Here is a 12880-nt window from a genome sequence, read left to right as displayed (position 1 = left end):
AGAGGACCATATGGTTCTTCTCCCTCCTCTTATTAATGTGTTCTATCACATTGATTGATTTGCGAATGTTGAACCACCCTTGCATCCCGGGGATAAATCCCACTTGGTCGTGGTGGATGATCCTTTTAATGTATTGTTGGATCCTATTAGCTAGGCTTTTGTTGAGGATTTTGGAATCCGAATTCATCAAGGATATCGGTCTGAAATTCTCCTTTATGTTAGGGTCTTTGCCTGGTTTGGGAACTAAGGTAATGCTGGCCTCATAGAATGAGTCTGGAAGCTTTCCTTCTGTTTCTATTTTTTGAAACAGTTTCAGGAGAATAGGTACTATTTCTTCTTTGAATGTTAGGTAGAATTCCCCCAGGGAATCCATCAGGCCCTGGACTCTTGTTTTTGGGGAGGTTTTTGATCACTGCTTCAATCTCGTTACTGCTTATTGGCCTATTCAGGTTGTCAATTTCTTCCTGTTTCAGTCTTGGCAGTTTATAGGTTTCCAGGAAGGCCTCCATTTCATCCAGGTTGCTCAGTTTATTGGCATATAGTTGGCAATTGGCAATTGTTTCTATTTCCTTGATGTTAGTCATGATCTCTCCCCTTTCATTCATAATTTTATTAATTGGGGTCCTTTCTCTTTTCTTTTGTTATCCAAGTCTGGCCAGTGGTTTGTCGATCTTATTAACTCTTTCAAAGAACCAACTTCTAGTTTCATTGACCTGATCTACTGTGTTTCTGGTTTCTAATTCATTGATCTCTGCTTTTATTTTAATTATTTCTCGTCTAATGCGTGGCTTAGGCATCGTTTGTTGCTTTTTCTCTAGTTCTTTAAGGTGTACAGTTAGTTGGTGAATTCGGGATTTTTCTATTTTTCTGAGTGAGGTTTGGATGGCTGTGTATTTCCCCCTTAGGACCACCTTTGCCGTATCCCATAGGTTTTGGACCGATGTGTTTTCGTTCTCATTGATTTCCATGAATTGTTTAAGTTCTTCTTTGATTTCCTGGTTGACCCAAACATTCTTGAGCAGAGTGGTCTTTAGCTTCCAAGTGTCTGAATTTCTGACAAATTTTTTCTTGTGATTGAGTTCCAGTCTTAAAGCACTGTGGTCTGAGAATATGCAGGGAATAATCTCAATCTTTTGGTATCGGTGGAGACCTGATTTGTGACTCAGTATGTGGTCTATTCTGGAGAAAGTTCCATGTGCGCTCGAGAAGAATGAGTATTCTGTTGTTTTAGGGTGGAATGTTCTGTAAATATCTATGAGGTCCATCTGGTCCAGTGTATCATTCAAAGCTCGTCTTTCCTTGTTGATTTTCTGCTTAGATGATCTGTCCACTGCTGAGAGTGGAGTATTGAGGTCTCCTACAATTAACGTATTGTTATCAATATGACTCTTTATTTTGGTTAACAGTTGGCTTATGCAGATGGCTGCTCCCATGTTGGGGGCATAGATATTTACAATTGTTAGATCTTCTTGTGGGAGAGACCCTTTAAGAATGATATAGTGTCCTTTTGTGTCTCTAATTACAGACTTTAGCTTAAAATCTAATTTGTCTGATATAAGAATTGCTACCCCAGCTTTCTTTTGAGCTCCGCTGGCATGGAAGATGGATCTCCATCCCTTCACTTTCAGTCTGGGTGTATCTGTAGGTTCAAAATGAGTCTCTTGTAGGCAGCATATGGATGGGTTCTGTCTTTTTATCTAATCTGCAACCCTGTGCCGTTTTATGGGAGCATTTAGGCCATTCACATTGAGAGTGATTATTGAAAGATATGAATTAATTGTCATCATGTTGCCTGTGAAGACATTGTTTTTGTAGATTGTCCCTGTAAATATCTGCTGTATATCACTCTTGGGGTCTTTCTCCTTTTATAGAACCCCCCTTAATATTTCGTGCAGGGCCGGCTTAGTGGTCACATATTCTTTCAGTTTCTGCCGGTCGTGGAAGCTCTGCATCTCTCCATCCATTCTGAATGACAGCCTTGCCGGATAAAGTATTCTTGGCTGCATGTTCTTCTCGTTTAGTACCCTGAATATGTCTTGCCAGGCCTCTGGATAGGTCTGACGTTATTCTGATGTTCCTCCCTCTGTACGTAAGGAATCTCTTCCCCCTGACTGCCCTTAAGATGGTTTCCTTGGTTCAAAGATTTGCAAGTTTTACTATTACATGCCGGGGTGTTGGCCTGTTTTCCTTGATCTTGGGAGGGGGTCCTCTCGGCCTCTAGGACACGAATGTCTGTTTCATTCCCCAGATTAGGGAAGTTCTCAGCTACGATTTGCTCAAATACATCTTCTAGTCCTCTCTCTCTCTCCACTCCCTCCAGGATTCCAATTACTCTGACATTGGAACGCTTCATGGTGTCACTTATTTCTCTGATTCCATTTTCATGTTTTCTGAGTTGTTTTTCCCTGGCCTCCTCTTTTCCCTTTTTATCTATTATATTCTTCCAGGTCGCTTATTCGTTCTTCTGCCTCACTTACCCTAGCTGTTAGATTATCTAGATTGGATTGGATCTCATTGATAGCATTTTTAAGTTCTGCCAATTCAGCTTTCATTTCTGCCCTTAGAGACTCTATGTTGCCATTAATTGATTTCTCCATTCTAGCCATTGTCTTCACAATTGCTAGCCCGAATTCCATCTCGGACATCTTGGTTATATCTGCATCCATTTGTAAATCTGCAGCATAAGTCATAATCTCTGAGTCTTTTCTATTTTGGGGGCTCCTCCTCCTGGTCATTCTGTTGATTAGTGTTTGAGGGATTGTATAGAGTCCAAATTATTGACCAGAACCCAAGGAAAGATGCACCTGTTTTCTAGGGACCTTGGGGTTGCTGGCCTTTTGTTTTCCCAGCTTGTCTTCTGGGGTAGGGGCCTGTCGAGCTGTTACTCAGGCAACCCTGTTTGGGTGGAGTTGCCCTGCCCCCCCCATGGTAGGGGATGGGCTTAGCGGGAATCAGTTTTGGGGGCTTTTGTTCTCTGGCAGCTTTCCCTGGCGGCTTTCCGCGTCTCTTCCAGGAGTCAGAGCAGAAGAGACCGTTTCCCACCCTCTGCCTCAGAGCAAAGAGACCGCAGTGTGTTCTTCAGTGAGCTCTCCAGGCCACACCGTCTGTTTCTGTCCGTGCTCCTATCAACTGCAGTGGCCTGGGTTGTGCGCCCCTCCGCAGCGCCCCCAGTCCTGCCACCAGGTCGGGGCACGTCTCTGCCCTTTGTGCTTCTAAAACCGCCAGCCGCCCCCAGTTCGCATGCGCGACCCCGCCGCTCCGGGTTTCCGCCCCAGGGGCTGCCCTAAAGTCCTTTCCCCGCTGCTGCCAGTCTGCGCGTCTGTGCCCCGTCCCCAGCGCGTGAGGCTGTCGCTCACCGGCGGTGCAGGATCCCCACGGCCAGCCTCCCTCCCGCTGCCATTTATCCTCCGACATCTGCCCACAGAATCAGGGCTCCCCGCTTCGTACCTCAAAACCAACCGCCTGTGGTATTCTGTTTGTAGAGATCCAGATCTTCTTACATCTCAGGCTGGTTTCGTGGGTGCTCAGAGTGGTCTGGTAGATATCGAGCTCAATTCCGGGGACCAGTTGGAATAGGGTCCCCTACTCCTCTGCCATCTTTCTAGAATCTCCTATGTTTTTAAATTATAATTTTGGCTACGGTGCTGAGAACAGACTATATCTTGGCAAGTTGTGAAAGCAGGGAGATCTGTGAAGAGTATCTTGCAAAAGTCAGGCAAAAGATATTGATGGCTCAATTCAAGTAGAAGCAGAAGGAGTGGTGAAAGTTCAAATTCAAGACATATTTTGGAGGCAGAGTCAACAGGGTGCTAGCATTGTGATAAGGGAAAATAAAATCTAGGTAAAGGAAAAAAGAAATGTAGGATGACTCTTAGTTATGGACGTAAGTAACTGGGTGAATGGCGGTGCCAGATCTTTGATGGGAAGATGGAGGAGGAAGAGATTTGAGAGAGGAAGGTATGAATCAGGAGCTCTCTTTTGGAAATACTGAATTTGAGATTCTTTTGGAGACATAAAAACTGGGGGCGGCTGGCGGTTTTAGAAGCACAAAGGACAGGAGAGGTGCAAACTAGAGCTATAAACTGGAAGTCATTGCCCTATAAATGATAATGAAAACCACGGGAGTATTTGAGGATACCTTGCACGCCTTGGGCAAGTCACTGCACCTCTCTGAACACCGGTATCTTCATCTATAAAAGGGAGTTGATACCTATTAATGTTTGCACCATATTGAGTTATTGTAAAGATTAAAGAATACCGATGTAGCCTAGGATTGCTTAAACTATTTTTAGTAGCTGTGCTGTACGTACGTAAGTAGATCTGTGTTGAACTCAAATTTCCAGAGCTTTTTCATGATACCCTTCTGTTAAAACAGTTATCTTCCTCCATTTTGTACTAGTATAATTGATTTATTTCATCAGTCTATGATGATGCCTCTCCTCTATGCCACCAATGCCTCTCCTCCATCTCCAGCCTCAGTCTTAGGCCAGATCCTGCAGTTTCTCCTTTCCTACACGCCGCATGCTGCCATGAGGCACTGTCAGGTGTCTTGCCTATGGTCCCCCTACTCTGGCCGCAGAATGGACCACACTTCAGACAAATGCACTACAGTGGGCTCAGCCACAGCCTGGCCAAACACCAACAACCCAGGAGAGCTGGGCACATATCCAAACAATTCCAGACTATAATGCTTAATCTGCTCATAGCAATTTAATGAGGCACAGGTATGAATTAGTATTATCCTCCCATAGGACAGAAGGTGCAAAGATCATAGATATAAGAGTAATAGTGGCAAAAAGAGGGTGGGAGCCAGATGACAGAGACTGAACAAGGAGAAAAGTAAGGAAACAGGAAGGAAGCAAGGCAAATAAGGAAAGAGTAGTGCTTAGGTCCAGCCATATGGACTTTAGTTCATGGGCAGGACTTCTGTTAAAGAAGAACTTTTAGGAAAAAGGCAAAACCCTACTCCTGATGGTGGTGAAGCCAGGCCATGGATTCAGTCAGTAGCACAAAGAACAGATAGGAGCTCGGTTAAAATAGCTAAGATTTATGGTCAAAAGCCAGATTGTACTGAAGCTAGCAAGTGTTGCATACGGGTACAGAGGCCCTTCTAGTGCCCTCTCTGGGGGCCAGACTGGTCCGATTCTGGAATGCAGCTGAGACTGTTTGTGGGCGGTTGTAGCCCAACTGGAGAGAGTGAAGGAAAGGAAAATGCATAATTAATCTTACGGCAGAGAATTTACCCTGAAGGGAACCCTTTCCTAGAAATAAGAGAAGTGCTTTGAAAGACAGAATGGATAAGCTGCATCGATCAGTTGAAAGATTATTGTAAGAGTTTCCCCATCAGTCACACAAAGAGGCCAGACCATATCAGGGCCATCAAAATCACTAGGAAAAATATTTTTCAAGTGCATATATGCAGTATCCCCCTAAGGACATGGAATTAGTAGGTCTTGGGTGGTTGGTACCGGAGAATCTATATTTTAAAGTTCTCTACAGGATTAGGATGTATTGGCAGGTTCAGGGATAACTGGACTGGAAGATTCCCAACATATTATGATCTGCAGTGAGCTGTTGTATATATCACCTATACGGCATTACTTTATCTCAAGCTTGTTTACTAGAGCCTTACCTCTGGGGCGCCTGGGTGGCTCAGTCGGTTAAGTGTCTGCCTTCAGCTCAGGTCATGATCTTGGGGTTCTGGGATTGAGCCCCGCGTAGGGCTCCCTGCTCAGCCAGGAGCCTGCTTCTCCCTCTCCCTCTACCTGCCACTCCCCCTGCTTGTGCTCTCTCTCTTTCTCTCTAACAAATAAAATCTTTTAAAAAAATAAAGCCTTGCTTCTAACTACAGAGGGATTATAAAATGGGATAATAGAATTAATGGCCCTCTAACCCATGCTTCTCTCTACCCCTCTGTCAATATCATTAATACAGAGCCATATCCTTGTAGGCAGGTAGGGCTAGCCAGCGAGGCCGGGGGCATGGCATATTAAAGCCAAGGGACGGACCAAGTCTAAGGGGAGCAAGGTGCTCACTGGACCTCGGAGGAATTTGGAGAAACTGAGTATAATGTTTAGTTAGCTTTATGTGTCAACTTGGCTAAGCCACAGTGCCTAGTTATCTAATCAAATGTTACTCTAAGTGCTACTGTGCAGATATTTTGTAGATATGATTAACAATCAGTTTATTTTAAGTAAAAGAGATTATCCTCAACAAAGTGGGTGGGCCTCATCCAATCAGTTGAAAAGCCTTACAGCAAAACTGGGGCTTCTTTGAAGAAAAAATTACACCTGCGTAAGCCAATTCATAGATAGGTAAGTACAGATATAGAAAATATATATGGGATATCTCCTATGTAGAGAGAAGATATACGTGTGTGTGTGTGTGTGTGTGTGTGTGTGTGTGTGTATGACATGTTTCTCTGGTAGAATCCTGACTTATGCACTGATTAAACTAAGTCAAAAGGGAACAAAGAGCAGGATCAGTCCAGGTCTAAAGGCAAACCAGTGTGGAAGGAATGAGTCAGAGATGTAATTCTGAGAATTCAGGCCAGACACAGAGTTAGGGCCAAGGCCTCATGTAGGTCATTCACAGCCAGAGAATGAGGGGAAGAAGACAGGAATGGGGTGTTGGAGGAAGGGTCCAAAGACCTACTGGCTCACTTCCTTCTACATGGCCTGAAACTGCCTTGTACATAATGAGAACTTCTGGATGGGGCCAGGGTAAGGGCCAACAACCTTCTTGGGTGCCATCCACTTTTCATTTCCAGTTTCACATTTTGGGATTATCCAATTTGTTGCCACAAAATAAACTGGGAGGTAGCCACTTGGGTTTAGGTCTCTGAATAACACCTCAGAGGTTAGAAGTGCACAGTTGTTGATTTCATATGCATGTAGATATTTCCATATATAATAGAAACAGCTGACATGTGTTCAGTGTCAGACACTGCTCTGTGAACTTTACATGGATTGTCTTATTTAACCATCACAATAACCATATGCAGGAGGTACTATTTTTATCCACATTTTATAGATGAGAAAACTGAGACTCAGAAAGCAAATAGCTAGCAGAAGGTCAACTAATAAGTGAGGGACCAGGACTGGAATCCAGGCATTTTTTTTTAAGATTTTATTTATTTATTTGACAGAGAGAGAGAGAGAGAGAGACAGCGAGAGAGGGAACAGAAGCAGGGGGAGTGGGAGAGGGAGAAGCAGGCTTCCCGTGGAGCAGGGAGCCCGATGCGGGGCTCGATCCCAGGACCCCGGGATCATGACCTGAGCCGAAGGCAGCCGCTTAACGACTGGGCCACCCAGGCGCCCCGAATCCAGGCATTTTGAGCATAGAATCCATCCTCTTGACATTCTACTCCCTCCTCTATTTGATTCTTGTGATGTGTGTCATCGTGAATTATCACGGCTACCTGTCTGCCTTCTGTTACTGAACTATAATCTCTCTGAGGACAGTCTAGTCTCATTACCCTATGAGGCCCTAGGCAACCCTGTAGGCCTGCCCCTTCAGTCTTCCAGGCACCCCATTGGCTGGCTTGATTCTATGAGGTAATACCATTATGGTGACAGGAGCTGACCTCACATTAGCAGTGGCTGTACTTCGGAATCCTGAAGGGAGCAGAGCACCTTTGATCAAAGGATAGAGAAAGGGCAGATAACTAGACCACAGTTAAACTTGTTCTGATAGAAGAATTAAAATATTTAAATGACGGAGAAAATGCTGAAGTTATTTTATTTTTTTATTTTTGTGTTTTTAGTGGAATGCCAACCTCATTTACACTTGTCTTATTCCGGTAAGTGAATATCAACTGGACAATAAGCTTAGAAAGTAACACTAGCCACTGGGGAAGTAAAATTGTATCTTGGGGTAATTACATTTTCCTGGTAAAAGTTTTCAAAACAGTAATTAGTCACATGTATTTTGCAGTACACGTAAAGCTCAACGGATTGATGAATAAAGCAAATGAAAACAATGACAACAGTGAACATACACCAAAATACTCAGGTAAATCAGTGCAATATTCACATCCAGTGGGATTAGAGTTATTTCAAAAGAAAATGAAGGTTAACTCTTCTTTTGTATGTTATGTGATTCTGTCTTTGCCTGTTTGTTGCTTATCAGCCTGGGTCATAAAATACAATAATTAGATGAGTATTTGCTCAGAAGTTAAATACTATAATCTTCTGTGTCTTTACACTGAACATTCTCTTTAGGGGTTACTGCTTTCCTTTCTTTCTTGTTTTTTTTTTGTTTTTTTTTTTTTTTGGTTGGCACACACAAAATCTTCATTCCTAACCTGCCCATATGAACATGACTATAACTGTAAGTTGATGCACATGTTTTGGGAGTAGAGAATATTAGTCCAGACATAGATGATTTGCAAGGGTACAGCTTTTTAAAGTTATTTGTCTTTTGTTTTGCTTTGCTTTTTTTTGTTTGAATGCTAGTGACAATTCTGTTTATCTCAAAAGACAGGAATCAATACCCAAAAATCTGTACAGTCTGAAGGTGAATATTGGTTGGAGATATGCAGCATGCAAAAATGATTCAATTTCTTACAAAGTAAATAATATCTACATGATATAATAACATTTAACTAGTGTTAGTCTTGACCCCTCCCTGAAACCGACTTTCTTATCTTCTGATGAAAAGTCTTCTTAATCTACAATAAAGCTGACCAGAAACCAAAAGGACTCTATCCTTACTGTTCCTTATTAATGATGGCAAATATTTGATGTGAATATTTGCAAGTACCGTAAAATTATTCTACTGGATGTGGAGTAGATTCCATTAATTTCATTAACATTTAACATTTTAGCTACAGGAAAACATTTCCAGCTCCTTCTATGACTCCAAGTTATTTCCTAAGCTCCCTAAACCTATCTCTAACCTGTCACCTCCCTCAGATCTCCTTCCACAGCCTTCTAACTGGGAGCCCTGCCTCTTGCCCTTCCATACTACTCTCGGGACATCAGGGGAAGTTGAGGACCTGGGAGGGTGGGTGAGGACCCACAGCCATCGCCAAGGTCACTGCTGCATGACTGCAGAGGGCACCAATGTGGCCACCACTAGCATACATAGCACTTTTGTGCAAATTAGAGAAAGGTACCCCTTCAGGACAAATGGATTTGGGAAAAAGTGGCTGGGTTAACGAATGAGTCACACACACCCCTCCTCTTGTTGGACATTTAAGAAATGAGAACCCTCTCCGGGCTTACATAGCCCTGTGGGCTCCTGACATAGCAGACAGAACACAGGCTGATTTTCAAGCTTTACTGTCCACTCTCCCCCACTAGGTACCTTTGTGCTGCACACAAATTACACAACCACACACAGCAGTCCTAAGAGCAGCCCTTCTGGCAGTTTCTCTTCTGTCTTGGCCTTCTCTCCTGAAACTCTAGAAGACCACTTGGTTCGGAGTACAAAGAGCCAGGAAGCCACCACTGTGCCTGCCAGTTTGCTCCCCTCCTGGAAGGTGTCCTTTCTCTTTCTCCTTTGCATACTCGCTAACTGCCGTCTACGAGCAAGCCACAGTGCTCCTCATCCATCATCATCCATCACAAACACACGGGCTTGTTCATCTTCCTAAAGCTCACACGTGAATGGCTCACCACTTGCCCGCTCCAAAACCTTTGTCTTCCCCACGCACCAAGCACAGAACTGGACTGGGTTATGGTCCTTATTCTGACACTTACTTGCTTTCTTCTGAGCTTAGACAAAACCAAACACCTCTTTTAAGATCTTTGCTACCCTGAGCTGCTGGGGGTCCCAGTGTAGGTTGAGTCATGGAGACAGAAAGTAGAATTGTTTGCCTCGTAAGATTGAGAGGTAGTTCCCTAGAAAAATCCAAATGTCTCTTGTAACTTTTGACTTGTAATCATATGAAAAGATGCTTACTTCGTGTATAATAAATATTAAAATTTAAAAGTACACCAAAATAAGAGTTTTCAAATATTATATTGCAAGAGATCAAAATGTTTGATAATATACTGTGTTGGCAAAGGAACAGGGGAACAGGTGAGCTCATATTTTTAAGAGTAGAAATGGGTCCAACTTTTATAGAGGTAAATTGTATCTTTCAAAAGAAAAGAATGCATACTATTTTTGCCCCAGCGTTTAAATTCTAGCACTCGTTTCCTAAGAAATATACTAGTCCATTTCCCTAGTCCGTTTCCTCTCCTGATCTAGAATCTTCATGCATTTTCCTCTCCTCTCAAATCCCTAGTATATTTTCCAACAGCCTCCCACTCAGCTGATGGTCTTGTTTTTTATTTTTTTTCTTTCACTAAGAGAGAGAACTTCCCCAGCTCCCACAGCTCCACCCCCGCTTCTACCTATCCTTTGCCTTCCCTCCTGTTGTCACAGATGAGCTAACCACGTTAAGGCCGAGCCTTCCACCCGTGCACAAAATTCTGTCCCCAACACATTATATCACTTCCATCAGCACATCTGCCATCATCCCCCTCCCTCAGTGCCCCCTATATGCCCCGTTTCCAGTAAACTTGTCATCCCTTTATGATAAGGCTCCTCCAAAGTGCTGCTAAAACGTGATATATCATCTGTTGTTTTTGGGTTCAATGTATACCAACAGCAATTCCTGTGTTTTTTTTTTATTTCAGGTGGAATGAAAAATGAAAGTATTATCAAAGAGACAAAAACCCAGAGAGATGATGATATAGCATATGCTATACCAAAGCGATACATCAAATGGAATATAGGGAATATGGGTTTGTAAAATTCAATCCCAAAGTGCCCTGTAATCCCCTTTCATATGGCACTACACAACTTGAAACAATAAATGCATCATTTAATCAGAAAAGTATGGCTGCTGTTTTTTCAACCAAATTTGTAGCAAGTGTCATTCTGAGTCAGGAATTCAGATGCTCAACAATGCAGGAGAGAGGTGCTTTGACTAGGGACAGGAGGCAGATGAAATAAGGGAGCCAGGCATTAAGTGGGAATTTAATTTGTATTTGCTTACACTGACCGCAATGTAGTCTCCATTCTTTATTTGTTTAAAATGGTATTTTAAATTTTTATTTAAAATGCTCTCCCTCTCTCGAATAGGTAACATCCATCAATCAATCAAAATGGTATTTCTGATTTTTTTAGGTATATCTGATTTTTTCTTCTATTCCCCTGTGGGAATAACAATATGATTGACAAATACATCACTGATATACAAAGTTAAGACAAAATTCTGAGACGTTCTTCTTTTTTTTAAGATTTATTCATTTGAGAGAGAGCACAAGCAGGCGGAAGGGCAGAAGGAGAGGGAGAGGCAGACTCCCTGCTGGGCGGAAAGCCCAATGCGGTCTGGATCCCAGGACCCTGGGATCATGGCCCCAGTTGAACCCAGATGCTTAACTGACTGAGCCACAAAGGTGCTCCAACACTTTCTTCCTTTTAAGCAGTGGAACCACATAGACTAGCTCTCGCTGAAGTCATTTTAATTGTGTATGTAGCTAGCCACCTACCTTCCTCTGATAGTTGGATTGACTATTTTTTGCAACATATAAATGTATACTGAACGGTATACACTATTCAATAAGCAATTGCATATTAACTAAGGTGCTGCTTAGTGTCAACTAATGATGATGATGATGATGATGATGATAATCACTAAATTATTACAGTCAAATAAATGTTTCAGATTAGTGTTTTCTAAAATGTGGGGATGTGCTCCTGAGTTGCTTCATAATATCAATTGTTTAAAAATGAATCATAACGTAACATTACTTAGTGGAATGGAAAATATCACATGTATTAAATTGTTATCACTGGGGCACCTGGCTGACTCAGTCAGTGAGGCACAACCATGTGACTCTTGATCTTGGGGTCATGAGTTCAAGCCCCATGTGGGGTGTAGAGATTACTTAAATAAATAAAACTTTAAAAAAAACTATAACATGTATAGATATTTTATGATATTTTTCTATTATACCACACACACACACACCACTGAGTTATGATATAAAATGTATTTCCTATCATGAATCATGGTCAAAAATTTTTGAAAGCCATGGGTCCAGATGCCGAACACCTTCCCAATGACCCACCCAAAATGTGGTGTCATGAAATGAACGTACTATTCCAGCTGAAGTCTTAACAGTGCAGATCAGAAAAGGATGACCGCCTTCTCTTTCTCTAGATACTTATTCTTATTAGCTCAGCCTGTGATAATATTAGGAGGGTTTTTTTTTTTGGAATATAGATCACACTGTTTGCATATATCAAGCTTGTGGCCAAGCTCAAGCTCTTTCAAGTAGTATTATCAAACTGAAATTAGCATTAGACAAAAGTGAGCCATGATGTCTCCTCATATTACCAGCAGGAAGAGGTAGAACTCTGAATACAACCCACATATTCTGATTCCCACTCCAGCATTCAAATATAATCACATCACAGGAGTGCCTGGGTGGCTCAGTCAGTTAAGCATTTGCCTTCGGCTAGGTCATGATCTCAGGCTCCCTGCTCAGCAGGGAGTCTGCTTCTCCCCCTCCCTCTGCCCGTCCCCCCTGCTCCTGTGTGCTCTCTCTCTCTCTCTCTAATAAATAAATAAAACCTTAAAATTAATTAATTAATTAAAAATATATATCGTATCTGTCCAATTAAAATTAAGTAGAAAAAAACAGAGCATATTGCCATGTAAGTGTAGCTATTTTTTCATGTAGCCATTTTAGGACTACTTTGAGGTAAGCAAATATAGACAAAATAAAATGGAAAACAAACTCAAAGAAACCCTGCTGCTGACAAAAAGTAACTGGAATGTTTGTTTCTGAGTTATCTAGTTTGATTATCTAGCTATCTGGATTATCTCAATCTACGTTGATTCAGTTTATTCAAATGTGCAATTCTTGCGTATTTCATT

General features: G+C 42.2%; 1 long non-coding RNA gene across 1 annotated transcript; it reads left to right on the top strand.

The window, feature by feature from the left end:
* The first annotated feature begins 7612 nt into the window (after positions 1 to 7612).
* Positions 7613 to 10815, top strand: LOC141371283 (uncharacterized). Its single transcript, XR_012376109.1, has 3 exons — positions 7613 to 7801; positions 7936 to 8013; positions 10629 to 10815. It is a non-coding gene; the product is annotated as an uncharacterized lncRNA (long non-coding RNA).
* The last annotated feature ends 2065 nt before the right edge of the window (positions 10816 to 12880 follow it).

The sequence above is a fragment of the Callorhinus ursinus genome, unplaced genomic scaffold (assembly GCF_003265705.2).
Source record: "Callorhinus ursinus isolate GAN/ISIS: 27379988/994484 unplaced genomic scaffold, GSC_fseal_2.0 scaffold64, whole genome shotgun sequence".
NCBI lineage: Eukaryota > Metazoa > Chordata > Mammalia > Carnivora > Otariidae > Callorhinus > Callorhinus ursinus.
The sequence above is the reverse complement of the archived record's forward strand: the minus strand, read 5'-3'. Positions and strand labels throughout refer to the sequence as shown.